General features: G+C 41.5%; 1 protein-coding gene and 1 long non-coding RNA gene across 17 annotated transcripts in view; one reads left to right on the plus strand and one right to left on the minus strand.

The window, feature by feature from the left end:
- AHI1 (Abelson helper integration site 1) overlaps positions 1 to 14,808 on the plus strand; it is a 231,607-nt gene that overhangs the window by 126,899 nt on the left and 89,900 nt on the right. The gene's annotated exons all lie outside the window — the stretch shown is intronic.
- Positions 10,368 to 14,634, minus strand: LOC149126458 (uncharacterized). The gene is made up of 3 exons (XR_016233711.1): positions 14,257 to 14,634; positions 13,300 to 13,378; positions 10,368 to 10,554 (listed from the first exon to the last, which is right to left on the minus strand). It is a non-coding gene; the product is annotated as an uncharacterized LOC149126458 (long non-coding RNA).

A 14,808-nucleotide genomic window follows, 5' to 3' on the forward strand; every position in this document is an offset into this window, starting at 1 on the left:
TAAGCATGAAAACCATAGGGAGTGAAATCATCTTAAAGTTTCTAGGACCTTAAAACTGAGTACTCAGTACCTTTATGTGTCGCAGAGCACCAGTGGGGCTGTCAGAATTCACACAGCTGTAGACAGCTGTCTCGTAGTGCTTCTCTTCCTCACCACCTGCACAGCCTGTTCCTAGGAGGGAACAAGATTTCTGCAGGTGAGGTGGAGTCCCTGCTCAAGGCCCTCAGTGGGGCTGCGCTAGGAACCACTCCTTCAGTTGCAGCCCATTTCCCCCCAATTCCGCCATAGTCCTTGTGATTGTGGTCATTGCTTTTTTTTTTTTTTTAAACTAGCTTTCAAGTGCTGTGACATATTGCAAAAATAATGACCTGAAAAGAACTATTTGGAAAAGCTGTCGTTTTTAAAACTGAGAGGTCAAGAAGGACTTCATAATTTCTGAGGATTAATTAACATGTTTCTTTCACCTTTAGATGTAATTGTTTCCCAGTTATTTTCAACTTTTTGAAGCTCAGTTCCATTATAATTGTGGTGTTTAGTCTCTAATTAAATCAACAGGTTCTATGTGGAGAAATTTTGTGTTAAGCCTAGATGCTATCCAACCATCTCAAGAGTCCTTATTAAAGGTCTTTAAAATGTGGGTTATTCAATGATAAAGTTACGGAGAGGGGTGTGAAGAAATTAGCAGTAACGCTTACAATTGGCAGAAGAGTATCTGTATCCTCTTTGTATATTATACTTGAAGGATAGCATATTTTGTGTTTATGCACTCAATATATATTGTCATGGCATTGCTCTAAATTTAATTTCATTCAGATTAAATAGATAAGCCAAGTTGATGAAAACAAAATGAACCATTTTACTAATAAGACTTTATTCATGTAATGTTCATAACATTTTTAAATTTTTTAATTTAAAAATATTAATGTATTTTTTGACAGATGGAGGGAGCTCCCACCTAATTGTCCACTCCATAAATATTTCTAACAGCTGGGGCTGAGTCACACCTGGAAGCTAGGAACTCAATCCAGGTGTCCCATGAAGGTGGCAGGGAACCAAGTACTTGAACAGTCACTATTGTCTCTCAGGTACAGCATTAGCAGGAAGCTAGAGTCAGAAGCCAGAGCCAGTTGTGGAAATCAGGTACCCTGATTCAGGAAGTGGGGGTTGGTAGCCAGCATCTTAACCACCACGGCAATTGCCTACCCCCATATCATCTTTTTAAATCATGAACTTGGAATTTGGTGGGAGTAGGAGGCATGGTTCAAAAAATATCCAAGAGTTTGTCTTCTCCAGATTTTGTTAGTGTGATTCATTAGGCCATGTAAACCTACATTATCATTAATAGCCAACCATTTACTTTTGCCATATCCGTGTTTCCTTGACTGTCAAGATATTTGACTAAGATAAAATCATAAAATCAGATGACTTCAGTATTACTTAAGGATCTGTCAGGTTAACGCTTGTGCTGGTACATGTTGAATAATGTTTGAAGAACCACACACCAGCCCCTAAGCTGTCAGTATTTCTTAGAGTTTAATTTTTTATAGAGCAATGCAAAATTTCTTTAGATACCAAAACTGAAATATAAAGTGAATACTGGTTATAATTTCACCAGAGATACTCTGATATCCTTATATAACTCATTATAGAGAGTAGATTGCATCTAAGCTGGAAGCATGATTGTTCTTGTATTTCAAAGGAGGAAAACATTTTGGCAAAAATTAGGAATTACTCTCAGTAAACACAGCTGATGGTAAAAGGGGGTTTCCGTTTTAAGTAAGGTAAAATGAACTTCAAAGAACTTTCTCATACATCAGAATTGGCAGAGCTTTCTGTTAGTATTACTTAATGAACTCTTTACTATTAATTGCAAAAGAACATTATATTGAGTTTTGATTTGAAACTTCCAAAATTCCAGGATTTCAAGTTGGGTAGGTAAAAGGAATTAATTCACTGCAACAGAAAAAGACCATCTATTGAATTGATGTTTCCTGCACAAAAATGCCCTTAAATGTGCTTTATTAATCAGTTTTTGAAAGCAAGAATTTGTTTTCTAGATCAATTTTCTAAATTGCATGTGTGTTATAGTGGAAGAAGCATTGTACCCTAATTCTGCCACTGCCTGTTTTCTTAAGTAGTTGATTTACTGATGTTCCTGTATTTAGTGCTTCATAGAATTGTCAGGATCAGAAAAATATTTTTAATATTTGGAAGCCCATGAAGTATTGTAAGGATTAATAATGTGAGTTATGGGAGTTTTGTGTTTTTGTTTTTTTCCCAGTTTGAAATCGTGCTGTTTGCATTGTGGCAAAGGAATAGAGGAAATCACATTTTAAGGCATAATTTAATAAAATGTGTTAACTGATGATTAAGGGGTGGGGGAGCAGGTCACAGAGGCAAATCATGGATATAGACTTTTTTGAAGCATGCCAAAAAAGCATATTAAGATGAAGTAGTTTTGGGGCCAGTGTTGTGGTGTAGCAGGTTAAATCACCTCCTTGGACACCAGAATCCAACGTAGGCTCCAGTTTGTGTCCTGGCTGCTCTGCTTCCGATCCATTTCCCTGCTAATGGCCTGGGAAAGCAGCAGAAAATGACCCCTGCCACCTATGTGGGAAACCCAGAAGAAACTTGTGGTTTGAGCCTAGCCCCATATAATGCCCTGCGTGTGATGGAAGTTGCTATGAATGAGCTGAGTTTCCTGAAAGAAGTATCTATATTGTCGTCGTCGTCGTCATCGTCTTCTTCTTGTTCTTGTTCTTGGTCTTCTTTTCTCTCTCTCTCTGTCTTTCTGGTGCTAGCATTACCATTCTTTTCAGGTGGAAACTGTCTTCACTGCTTTCTGGACTAGTCTGTCTGACAGTCCTCTCTCTTTTTTTTTTTTAAGATTTATTTATAGGCCGGCGCCGTGGCTCAATAGGCTAATCCTCCACCTTGCGGCGCTGGCACACCGGGTTCTAGTCCCGGTTGGGGCGCCGGATTCTGTCCCGGTTGCCCCTCTTCCAGGCCAGCTCTCTGCTATGGCCAGGGAGTGCAGTGGAGGATGGCCCAGGTGCTTGGGCCCTGCACCCCATGGGAGACCAGGAAAAGCACCTGGATCCTGGCTCCTGCCATCGGATCGGCGCGGTGCGCCGGCTGCAGCGGCGGCCATTGGAGGGTGAACCAACGGCAAAGGAAGACCTTTCTCTCTCTCTCTCTCTCACTGTCGACTCTGCCTGTCAAAAAAAAAAAAAAAAAAAAAAAAAGATTTATTTATTTGAAAGGCAGAGTTACAGAGAAGCCAAGAGAAAGAGAAATATATCTGATATTGAGCACCTCAAAAAATTAAAAAATGGAAAGAATAAATATAAGAGGACACAGAAAAGGAGGGCTCCAGGAGGAATGAATAGATCCCATTATTTTATTTTGTTTGTTTTTTCGTTTTGTTTTGTTTTGTTTTGTTTAACTACCAGAGCAGGGCCAATCCAAAGCCAGGAGCCAGGAGCTTCTTCTGGGTCTCCCACATGGGTGAAAGGGCCCAAGGACTCAGGCCATCCTCTACAGCTTTCCCAGGCCATAGCAGAATGCTGGATGGGAGATGGAGCAGCCGGGACTAGAACCAGTGCCCTTTTGGGATATTGTCACCACAGGTGGCAGCTTTACCCATAATTGTCACAGCGCCAGCCCCCATTTTTTATTCTTATTTATTATTTTATTTTTATTCTAAATCCATTTCAATTCACAATTGTCCCTTTGTCCCTTCTTTCTCTATTGTCTCTTTCTTGTTCTGTTTGTTTGTTTTTCTCCTTGTGGTGATGTTTAAATTCTGGTCTCTGAATTGATGTTTCCTCCTCCCCCATCTATTTATGTATCCTATGTTTTCTTTCATGATAGTGGTTTTTCCTTACATATCTGGTTATCCTCAGTGTCTGTGTTTAAAAATAAAAAACTGGATATAAATTTGATTTCCCTCTTCTATTGTGGGAATAACTGTATAATCTCACTGCTTCGTTCGCTAAGAATCTATGTTGAGAACTTAGTTTATGTGGCAAGGACAAATTCACTGGCAGCTTATATGCAGAGAAGGCAGGCAGGGAGAGTGTCAGGCTGATTGCCAAAATGAAAACAACGGGGGCAGTATTTTCACTCTAGAAGCCTTCGCTCTTCCCCGGTGGTGTGTTCAGTGCGAGTGTTAACTTTAGAGACAGTTCCCCGGGTTGGTTCCTTCTTGCCTGTGGCTGTTGCTGAGAAGCCTTCGTCTCCTGGGTTTTGCAACCTCGTTTGGCTTAGGTGTTTTGTGTATGAACTTCTACTTATTTTCTCCTCGGTTTCATTTTGTTTTGTGCCGTACCAATTATGCTGATTCTGTATTCTCAGAGGTCATAGTCTATCTGCTGCTTCTCTTTCTACTCCCCCATAATGTTCTAGAGATTTCTCTAATCACTTTTCCTTTTCTATAAACGTGTTGAAATCTCTACTCTGTTATTTTCAGGCTCATGAGAGACTTTCTTTCACATGGCTAATTCCAAAGGTCAGTTCTTTGTCCTTATCTTACTTGACCTCTCTGCAGCACATTGGACACATTTGACCACTTCTTAATGAGTGACTTCTGGGATATCACACTGCTGGCTTTCCTCTCTTCTCATTACTCACTCTTCATTCTCCTTTGTCGATGCTTCCTCTTTTCTAATGTTTTATTAGATTGTTCCATTGCAAATTGAACCTCTTTTACTCCCTGTATATTCCCATTCCGGTGGTGATCTCAGGACTTTAAATAAAGCCCTTATGATAGTGATTCTCAAGTGTTTATCTTCAGCTCACACCTTTTCTGAGCTTTAGAAGCACACTGTCCATTACAGTAGTCCCTAGCCTTATGTGGCTTTTAAGTATATGAAATGTGGCTATGTGACATAGGAACTAAATGTTTGATTTTATTTTATTTTAATTAAGTTAAATTTTAAAAACCACATGTCAGGGCCGGCATCATGGCATAATAGGTTAAGCCTTGCCTGCAATGCCAGCATTCCATATGGGCACCAGTTCGAGACCTGGGTGCTCCATCTCTGATCCAACTCTCTGCTAATGGCCTGGGAAAGCAGTGGCAGATGGCCTAACTCCTTGGGCCCCTGCACCCACATGGGAGACCCAAAGCAAATTCCTGGCTCCTGGCTTTGGATCAGCCCAGCTCTGGCCATATAGCCACTTGAGGGAGTGAACCAGTGGATGGAAGACCCTCTCCCTCCCTCCCTCCCTCCCTCCCTCTGCCTCTGCCTCTGCCTCTGCCTCTGCCTCTGCCTCTGCCTAACTCTGCCTTTCAAATAAATAAATCTTTTTATTTATTTATGCCAGCATTATGGCATAATGGGTTAAGCCGCCACTTGCAATGCTGGCATCCCATATAGGCACTGGTTTCAGACCTAGCTGCTCCACTTCTGATCCAGCTCCCTGCTAATGGCCTGGGAAAACAGTGGAAGATGGCCCGAGTCCTTAGACTGTGCACCCAAATGGAAGACCTGGAAGAAGTTCCTGGCTTCTGGCTTTGGCCTGCCACAGCCTCAGCCATTGCAACCATTTGGGGAATGAACCAGCAGATAGAAGATTTTCTCTTTCTCTCTCTCTCTCTCTCTCTCTCTCTCTCTCTCTAGAGAGACAGACATAGATATAGATATATAGATTCTCTCTCTCTCTCTCTCTCTCTCTATATATATATATATATATACACAGACACACACACACACACACACTTATCCCTCATCCCTCTCTGTAACCCTGCCTTTTAAAAAATAAATCTTAAGGGGCCGGCGCTGTGGCATAGCAGGTTAACGCCTTGGCCTAAAGCGCCGGCATCCCATATGGGCACCGGTTCAAGACCCAGCTGCTCCACTTCTGATCCAGCTCTCTGCTATGGATGGGGAAAGCAGTAAGAAGATGGCCCAAGTCCTTGGGCCCCTGCATCCGTGTAGGAGACCCGGAAGAAGCTCTTGGCTCCTGGCTTTGGATCGGCGCAGCTCTGGCCATTGTGGCCAACTGGGGAGTGAACCAGCGGGAGGAAGACCTCTCTCTCTCTCTCTCTCTCTCTCTCTCTCTCTGTTTCTCCTCTCTCTGTGTAATTCTTTCAAATAAATAAATGTTTAAAAAGAAAGGCACATAGTTATAAGAAAAAATAAAATAAATCTTAATAAAAAATGAAAACCACATGTGGCCAGTAGGACCCATATGAGACAATGTAAATGTTAGTAAAATGGTGTAGTCTTATCTATGGCGCAGTCTACACCCTGGGCACCATCCTGGGCTCTAACCCCCGCCGCCATGGCTATAAGCCAGGTGACCCCATGGCTCAACCACCGGTGTCAGCTCCACCCCCACCCTAATGGGATTCGCTGCTCCTCCTTCCATGCCTGCTCCCCCCACCCAAAGTTTTAAAAGGACCTGTTTTTGAACATGTGGCTCTCTCTCCCTCTCAATCTCTTTCTCGATCTCTCTCTAGTCTATGTCTCTTGATCTCTCTCTTGTTCTCTCTCTTGATCTCTCTCTTATACTCTCCTCCCTCTTTTCCTTCTTCGCCCCTTCTCTCTGGTTTGTCGTGTTTCCCCCAATAAACCCTTTCCCTTATTCTGGTGTTTGGTGTGTTTTGTGGCAACCTTACAATAAAATCCACCTCTCTGTAAATCTTCTTTATCTGACCACAGACAAATCAGACATTATAATATAATGAATTGATTACCAATTGTTTTAAATTATTTATTTGAGAGGTAGAGTTAAAGACAGTGAGAGGGAGAGACAGAGAGAAAGATCTTCCCATCACTGGTTCACTCCCCAAATGTCTGCAACCAAAGCCAGGAGCTAGGAGCTTCTTCTTGTCTCCCACATGGGTGCAGGGGCCCATGCTCTTGGGCCATCTTTTGCTTTTCCAGGCCATAGTAGAGAGATGGATCAGAAGAGGAGCAGCCAGGACATGAACCTGCACCCATATGAGATGCTGGTGCTGCAGGCAGAGAATTAACCTACTGCACACCAGCCCCACCAATATTTTTTTAAGATTTATTTACTTATTTGAAAGAGTTACAGAGAGGCAGAGGTGGGCTGACGGCGGGGTCTTCCATCTGCTGTTTCACTCCATAAATGGCCACAACAGCCAGAACTGGCCTGATTTGAGAAGCCAGGAGCTTCTTCTGAGTCTCACATGTGGGTGCAAGGGCCTAAGGACTTGGGCCATCTTCTACTGCTTTCCCAGGCCATACTGAAAGCTAGATTGGAAGTGGAGCACCCGGGACTCAAACCAGTGCCCATGATGGGATGCCAGCACTGCAGGTGGCAGCTTTACCCACTACACACAGTGGTGGCCCCTAATTACCAATTTTTTATGATTAAATAATGTTGAAGATTTTATGGTACTCCATCGTCATGATTTTAAGTGTTATTAATAAGTAATATTGGAGGGGCCAGCACTGTGACGTAGTGGATAAAGCCACCACCTGCAGTGCTAGCATCCTATATGGGTACCAGTTCGAGTCTCAGCTGCTCCACTTCCGATCCATCTCTCTGCTGTGGCCTGGGAAAGCAGTGGAAGATGGCTCAAGTCCTTGGGCCCCTGCACCCACGTGGGAGACCCAGAAGAAGCTCCTGGCTTTGAATTGGTGCAGCTCGGGCCATTTCGGACAATTGGGGAGTGTACCAGTGGATGGAAGACCTCTCTCTGCCTCTCCTTCTCTCTCTGTGTAACTCTTTCAAGTAAATAAATAAATCTTTAAAAAAAAAATAAGTAATATTGGGTGACTTGAATAGGTACTCTAAGAATTTCATGTTTTTCTTATTTAAATCTGTTAGGATAAGAGGCACAGAATAGAGAGGAGGCAGTGTGTGACTTTACAGCCAGACCAAATTTATTCAGAGAAAATGAATTTGTAGAGGTGGGTGACCAACTGCCCACGTGCACATTGATGGAACACGTGGCAGAAGGCCCCAACCCCCAGGGGCCGGGCCTTTTATATTTTAGGATGGCTAGGAATGGGGGTGGGGGTAGGGGACAGCAGAGGGGGTGGATTCCTGGAACTGGTCTTTCAGGTGGCCTAGGGGAGTGGGGTATGAAGGCAATAGGGTGTGAGACCCAATTGAGATTCAAGGGCAAGGAATACATTCCAATGTTTATCTGTCTTTTGGGCAGTGAGCCAGAATGGGTGAGGCTTATGTCTTTGTTCCAGCAAAATCAGTACATGAGATCCTTTTAGTGCTTAAGCAAGAGGTCAGAAACACCTAAATTTAAATCCAGATTCTGTTACTTACGTGACAACCTCAAGCAGTTTATTTCATGGTAGTGACTTGTTATTTTAAAATAAAGGCTGAGAAAGTGTTTACTACAATTGAAAGTTTTTAAATGCCAAGATATCTTTGACACAATGCAACAGAAGTCATCAGTTGTATCTTTATGACTATTCAGGGCTATTTCTTTGAACCCTTTTATTTTAAATGTATCTAATTTCCCACTGAATTTTAGAAAAAGAAATCACTAGTCTTAGAATTAAATTCAGTAAATGTCTTAAGTTAAAAATCTTTATTCCTATATTATTTCAAAATACAACCTTTGGGCACACTGATTAAGACATTTCCATGACAAAAGTGATTTTCATTATATAATTGTGAAGTAGGAGACTTTGAAGGTTCAAATATATAAGAACCTAATGTATACCATGGTGAAAGCAATTTACTGCTGAGCCTCCAGGAGCAAGGAAGCTGGCAGGAATCAAGGTACTCAAGGGTGAGGATTAAAGCAAAAATTACACCTTCATATGACCACAACAGGCAAGGCAAGGAGGTTGGCTATTAAATGACTAAATTATTTTTGACAAGGCATAACTTCATTGTTTTTATGGTTTCAGAATAAGACTATACTTAATGTAGTTTACTATCAACCATAAAATGCATTTCACTAGCATTTTATTATTGTAATCTCAAACTGAAATTGACAATTTGTAAATTTTTGAGATAATGAAGCATATAAAATTATATTATTGTAGGGTATATTTCCAGGTGTATAAATTTTAAAGTCATTTTCCATACTTTTTTTCTGATAACAAGCTTAATACATACTTTTAAAGAAAATGAATTTTCTGTCATTTTAAGCCAAATGGCATTTTAGTTTTTCAGTATTATAATCATGAATAGATACCTGTATATTCAATATGTAGACCACATCTCTGATAATAAAAATATTTTAATTCAAGTCTAAAAAATCAGGTTTTGCTCCTTCTAATCATAGTCATTCATTCTACTTAACTATTAGCATTTTCACATACTTTACATTCATGTTTGTTTCAGCCATTATATTCTATGATTCTATGAATAGTGATGAAATTTTAAAATAGTAATCATTTTTATTTACTAATTATGTGGGCATTAATTAGAACCAAGAAGCAGCTCTTCCTCCCTTGGCAGGTGTAGGGTGAGGGAAAATGGGAATGTGATATCATATTTTGTATCATGAAAGTGATAATTGGTTTTTCCTTTTAAATCCTTATGTGTAAAAGTAATTTTTCTTTCAATTAAGTATGTGATAAGAAGTATCTTCTTTCAAAGGTGTTTTAGTGTAAGTCTCCTGAAAGCTCTGGAAATTCAGAGGAGGACCTTGAAAATTCAGAGGGAAGGACTACCTAAATTTTCATTTTTTCTTGCCCAGTCAGGTTACGATCTGCTAACACTGTGCTCAGAATAGCACTAAGGTTTCCCTTAGACAAGTTAAGTGCATGCTTTTGCATTTTGTGGTTTAGTCAGTTTGGTCTGGATAGTGAACAGTCTGTGTGATATCATAGAATTTACTGGTAATGTTTTCTGGAAATGAATATCCATCACTTATTGAAAGTGTCAACTAGCAATGGAAATTAGGTTTAGGAACCAGGCCTTCTGGTAATGATAGAAACCTCCAGATAATGTTGATTTGTATTTTCCAGAATTTTAAATGCACGTTTTCAGGAAGCTTTTTCCTTGAATGAAAAGTGAATGAAAATGTAGAGAATCACCCTGTGTTGTTCTTAGTCAGCAACTTGCCTGCAAGTCTGAGAGCACAGTTGATGAGAAATATGGAAACTGACAAATGACTAAATGGAGTGACTGGTCATTTTTAAAAAAATAATTTTAAGAGGCTTTTATATGATAAATTGTTAAATAAGGTGGAACACTGTTCTAATGTAAGACAATGTACTCTTTTCCCCACTTTCTCCTCTGAAAAACATTCAACTATAATTGCTTAAGTAGTAAAATTTGAAAATGATTTTTGACTAGTTTCCATCCTTTTTTGGACAGAACCAAAAATACTGTATTTTACTAGAGGTACTCTAATGAAAGTTGTTATTTGGTTTTAAAAATAAAAATTTTTTTTTTAGTAAATACAGGAATTAGTCTATGCAGTTCATCAAGCACTGTGCATACCTGCTCAATGACAGGAACTATGCCAAGCTCTGAGCGAACTGGACAGTGAAAGAAGGCCTTGGCAAGTGCTCTCAGTCTAGTCCAGGGGTCCATCAGACGAGGTAATAGTTAGAATACAGTGGTGATGAGTCCAGCAGGAGACACCAGGCAGCACTGTGGGAGTACAAAGAAGGGAGTAATCTGGTTAAATATATTATCTTTATGAAATGCACTTAGTTTCATGGCCCTGTTTAGAATTCTATGTTGCCTATATAACACAACAATCCTGTGTATTCAGGAGTTCTCTAAATGATAGCTTGGAACTAGAATCTGGGGACCAGCATTGTCACATGGCCAATAAGGCCAATACCTGCCACACCTGCATCCCATATGGGTGCCAGTTCAAGTCCCAGCTGCCCCACTTCTCATCTGGCTCCCTGCTAATGTCCCTGGAAAAGCATCTGAGGATGACCCTAGTCCTTGGGTCCCTGCACCCACATGGGAGACAGGGGAAGAAGCTCTTGACTCCTGGCTTCAGACTGGCCTAGCTCTGGTGGTTGCGGCCATTTGGGGAGTGAACCAGCAGATGAAAGATCTCCCCTGCCCCACAACTCTACCTTTCAAATAAACAAATAAGTCTTAAAAAAAAAATAGGATTCTGGATTTTGTTACTGGTCTTTTACAAGACTAACAAGTTGCATGAAAGCCTTTGTCACTATTCTCTCTTCAACTCTGTCTCCCAAGGGTGTTTAGATATTCTGAGAATAAGAGACTAAAACCCTCCAGTTTCTTTCATACTAATGTCCACATGTGGATGTGTTTGTGTGTATGCTTTCCCTTTTGAAAGAAATCAAGTCTTTTGAGATCATGATTATTAAATAGTCTAAGAAAGGTGGAGGTGAGCAGATTCTTTCATTCTGGCCAACTCAGTCTACAGAGGTTCTTGGCAGGGTGTCCTCTGATTTCATTTCTTTCCCTTTGGTAGTGGTATCATTGATACTTGATGCCATCTCAATCTTTGTAATCTGCCGTTTAAAGTGAAGATATAACAGAGTTGAAAGTAAAACACTCTAGTGTTAAAGGCAGTTTTAAGTGCACAGTATGTCAGACAAATTAACGTACTTCTTAATACTCACTGAATTTTTACAGTGAGAAAATAGTATAATAAGCATATTTTAATGTCTTCTGTTTGAGTTATAGAAAACTTCTAAATGGGTTTTTTTCTTTTTTTTAATTTATTTTTTAAGAAATACAACTGTAGAATATAGTTATTCTTCCCACCATATCAGCCCTCCCACCCATACTTCCACCCCTCCTCCTCCTCCCTCTCCCCTTGCTAGTCCCATTCTCCATTAAGATTCATTTTCATTTAACTTTATACACAGAACACCAACTCTATACAAGTAAAGATTTCAGCAGTTTGCACACACACACATGCACACACAAAATGTTTGAGAACTGCTTTTACAGTTAACTCTCAATACAATTAATTGAGAACAGAGGTCCCACATGGGGAGTTAATGCATAGTGACTCTTGTTGTTAACAATTAACACTTATGTATGACGTCAGTGACCACCCAAGGCTCTTGAAATGAGCTGCCTAGGCTATGGAAGCCTTACGAGTCCACAAACTCTGGCAGTTTTTGGATAAGGCCATAAGCAAAGTGGAAGTTCTCTCCTCCCTTTAGAGAAAAGTACATCCTTCTTTGATGCCCACTTCTTTCCGCTGGGGTCTCACTCATAGAAAGCCTTCAAGTAGAATGTCTTTCGCCACAGTGTCTTGCCTTTCCATGCCTGAAATGCTCTCATGGGCCTTTCAACCAGACCAGGAAGCCTTAAGGGCTGATTCTGAGGTCAGAGTGTTACTTAAAGTGACTAAATCATGTTTAATCTGTTTAAATTTATCATCTTTCCTCAGAATTTAAATTATATCTTTTATGAACGGGCCTGAGAAAATATATCTCACTTTCCCACGTTCTCCAAACCACAAGGCAATAAAATAGACAAAAACCTTTGTCCATCATTAAATCCTGTTTTTTTGTTGTTGTTTTTTTGTTTTTGTTTTTGTTTTTGTTTTGTAAGGCAGAGTTTTACAAAGAGGAGTAGAGAGAGAGAGAGAATCTTCTATCCCCTGATTCACTCCCCAAATGGCTACAACAGCAGGGGCTGTGCCAAGCTGAAGCCAGGAGACAGGAGCTTCTTCCAGGTCTCCCACATGGGTACAGGGGTCCATGCACTTGAGCCGTCTTCCACTGCTTTCCCAGGTACCTTGGCAGGGAACTGGATTAGAAGTGGAGCAGCCAGGGCCGGCGGCGCGGCTCACTAGGCTAATCCTCCGCCTAGCGGCGCCGGCACACCGGGTTCTAGTCCCAGTCGGGGCGCCGGATTCTGTCCCGGTTGCCCCTCTTCCAGGCCAGCCCTCTGCTGTGGCCCGGGAGTGCAGTGGAGGATGGCCCAGGTGCTTGGGCCCTGCACCCCATGGGAGACCAGGAAAAGCACCTGGCTCCTGGCTCCTGCCATCGGATCGGTGCGGTGCGCCGGCCGCAGCGCGCCGGCCGCGGCGGCCATTGGAGGGTGAACCAATGGCAAAGGAAGACCTTTCTCTCTGTCTCTCTCTCTCACTGTCCACTCTGCCTGTCAAAAATAAAATAAAATAAAATAAAAAAATAAAAAAAAAATAAAAAAAAGAAGTGGAGCAGCCAAGAGTTGAACCGGACACATATGGGATGCTGGCATCACAGGCAGTAGCTTAACCTTCTGTGCCACAATGCTGACCCATATTAAATCCTTTTTAGTTTCAACTTTGTCATTTTACTGATTTTTGAACTTTTTTTTATTTATAAAGGAAGTTTCTTTCATGTACATACTAGTGTCAGGAATGCGAGGACTTCATACATTCAGTACCTGTTGAATACTTACTTTGTCCCAGATAGGAGGTGCTCTGAAAGGATCAGTGAACAAAACAGGAAAAAAATCTTTGTCCTTGTGTAGTTTCCTTCTAGTGGAGAAAGACAAACAGTAAGGAAATAAATAAAAGAGAGTAAGTAGCAAATAAAGCAGGGAATGAAAATGGAGACATAGGGGGCGTGGATTGGAGTTGCTATTTAAATTATTCAAGGAAAGCTTCTGAAAGAAGCTGACACACATACTTTTTTTTTTTTTTTTTTTTTTTTTTTTTTTTTTTTGACAGGCAGAGTTAGACAGTGAGAGAGAAAGAGCGCACCGTGCTGATCCAAAGCCAGGAGCCAGGTGCTTCTCCTGGTCTCCCATGCGGGTGCAGGACCCAAGCACTTGGGCCATCCTCCACTGCACTCCCAGGCCACAGCAGAGAGCTGGCCTGGAAGAGGGGCAACCGGGACAGAATCCGGCGCCCCAACCAGGACTAGAACCCAGGGTGCCGGCACCACAGACGGAGGGAGGATTAGCCTAGTGAGCCACGGTGCCAGCCTACACACATACTTTCAAAAGAGAAAGAGAAAAGGAAAATAACATCCCACCAAGATCCTGAAGCAGGAATGTACCTGTCCATGTTGAACACCAAAAGGGTTAGTATAGCTGGAGTGGAAGGAATGAGGGGGAGAGTAGACAGTAACCAAAGGGAAATCAAGGGGACAAATTATACAGAACCTTGTGAAAATTAAATGCAAAACTCAGCCCCTTCTCCAGCACTGGCAATATTCACTGAAGACATCCTTTGACAAGGCAGATGGAAGGGATTGCAGTGTGCTGTTTGTTCAAAGAGCATGAACAGAGAGTACTGGAGAGTGAATGTGATGTAGCGACAAATTCTTCATTGAGAGGAAGAATGAGGCCCCATAAAGAAGATAGTGTTTGGGACAGGAATTAGCACAGCTGTTAAACTGCCGTTTGAGATACCTGTGTCCGGTATTGGAGTGCCTAGATTCAAGTCCCAGCTCCACTCACCATCCCAGCTTCCTGCTGATAAATACCCCTGGGAGGTGGGAGGTGGTGACTCAGGTAATTGTATCCCTGCCACCCTGTGGGAGACCCAGATTGAGATCACTGCTCTGAGCTTCAGCCCTTTCCCAGCAGATGGAAGAGAGTCCCTCTCCCCGCCCCCTCTCTTTCAAGTACATTTTTTTAAAATCAAGGCAGTATTTAAACTGAGAAGATTAACAAAGATAAGAAGTGTTAGGGTATTCCAGCTATTAAGAGCAGTTTAAAACATAAACATAGTAATTGAGGTGGGAGAAAGGGACTAAAATCAGAAAGAAGAGATGTTAAATCATTAAGATGGGGATTTGGAATGTGAGTGGTAATTGGAATTAGAGGGCAAAGGAGGCTTCTAATTTAGGTAAATGGGTAGATGGCATCTGTAGTGAAAATGTAGAAAGATAGGAATATTAGGGAAAGTATGAATTGTATTTTGGACATACTGAATTCAAAATGCCTAGAAGACTTCTGGAA

Source organism: Oryctolagus cuniculus, chromosome 5, assembly GCF_051225735.1.
Source record: "Oryctolagus cuniculus isolate XC-2025 breed Fujian yellow rabbit chromosome 5, ASM5122573v1, whole genome shotgun sequence".
Taxonomy (NCBI): Eukaryota; Metazoa; Chordata; class Mammalia; order Lagomorpha; family Leporidae; genus Oryctolagus; species Oryctolagus cuniculus.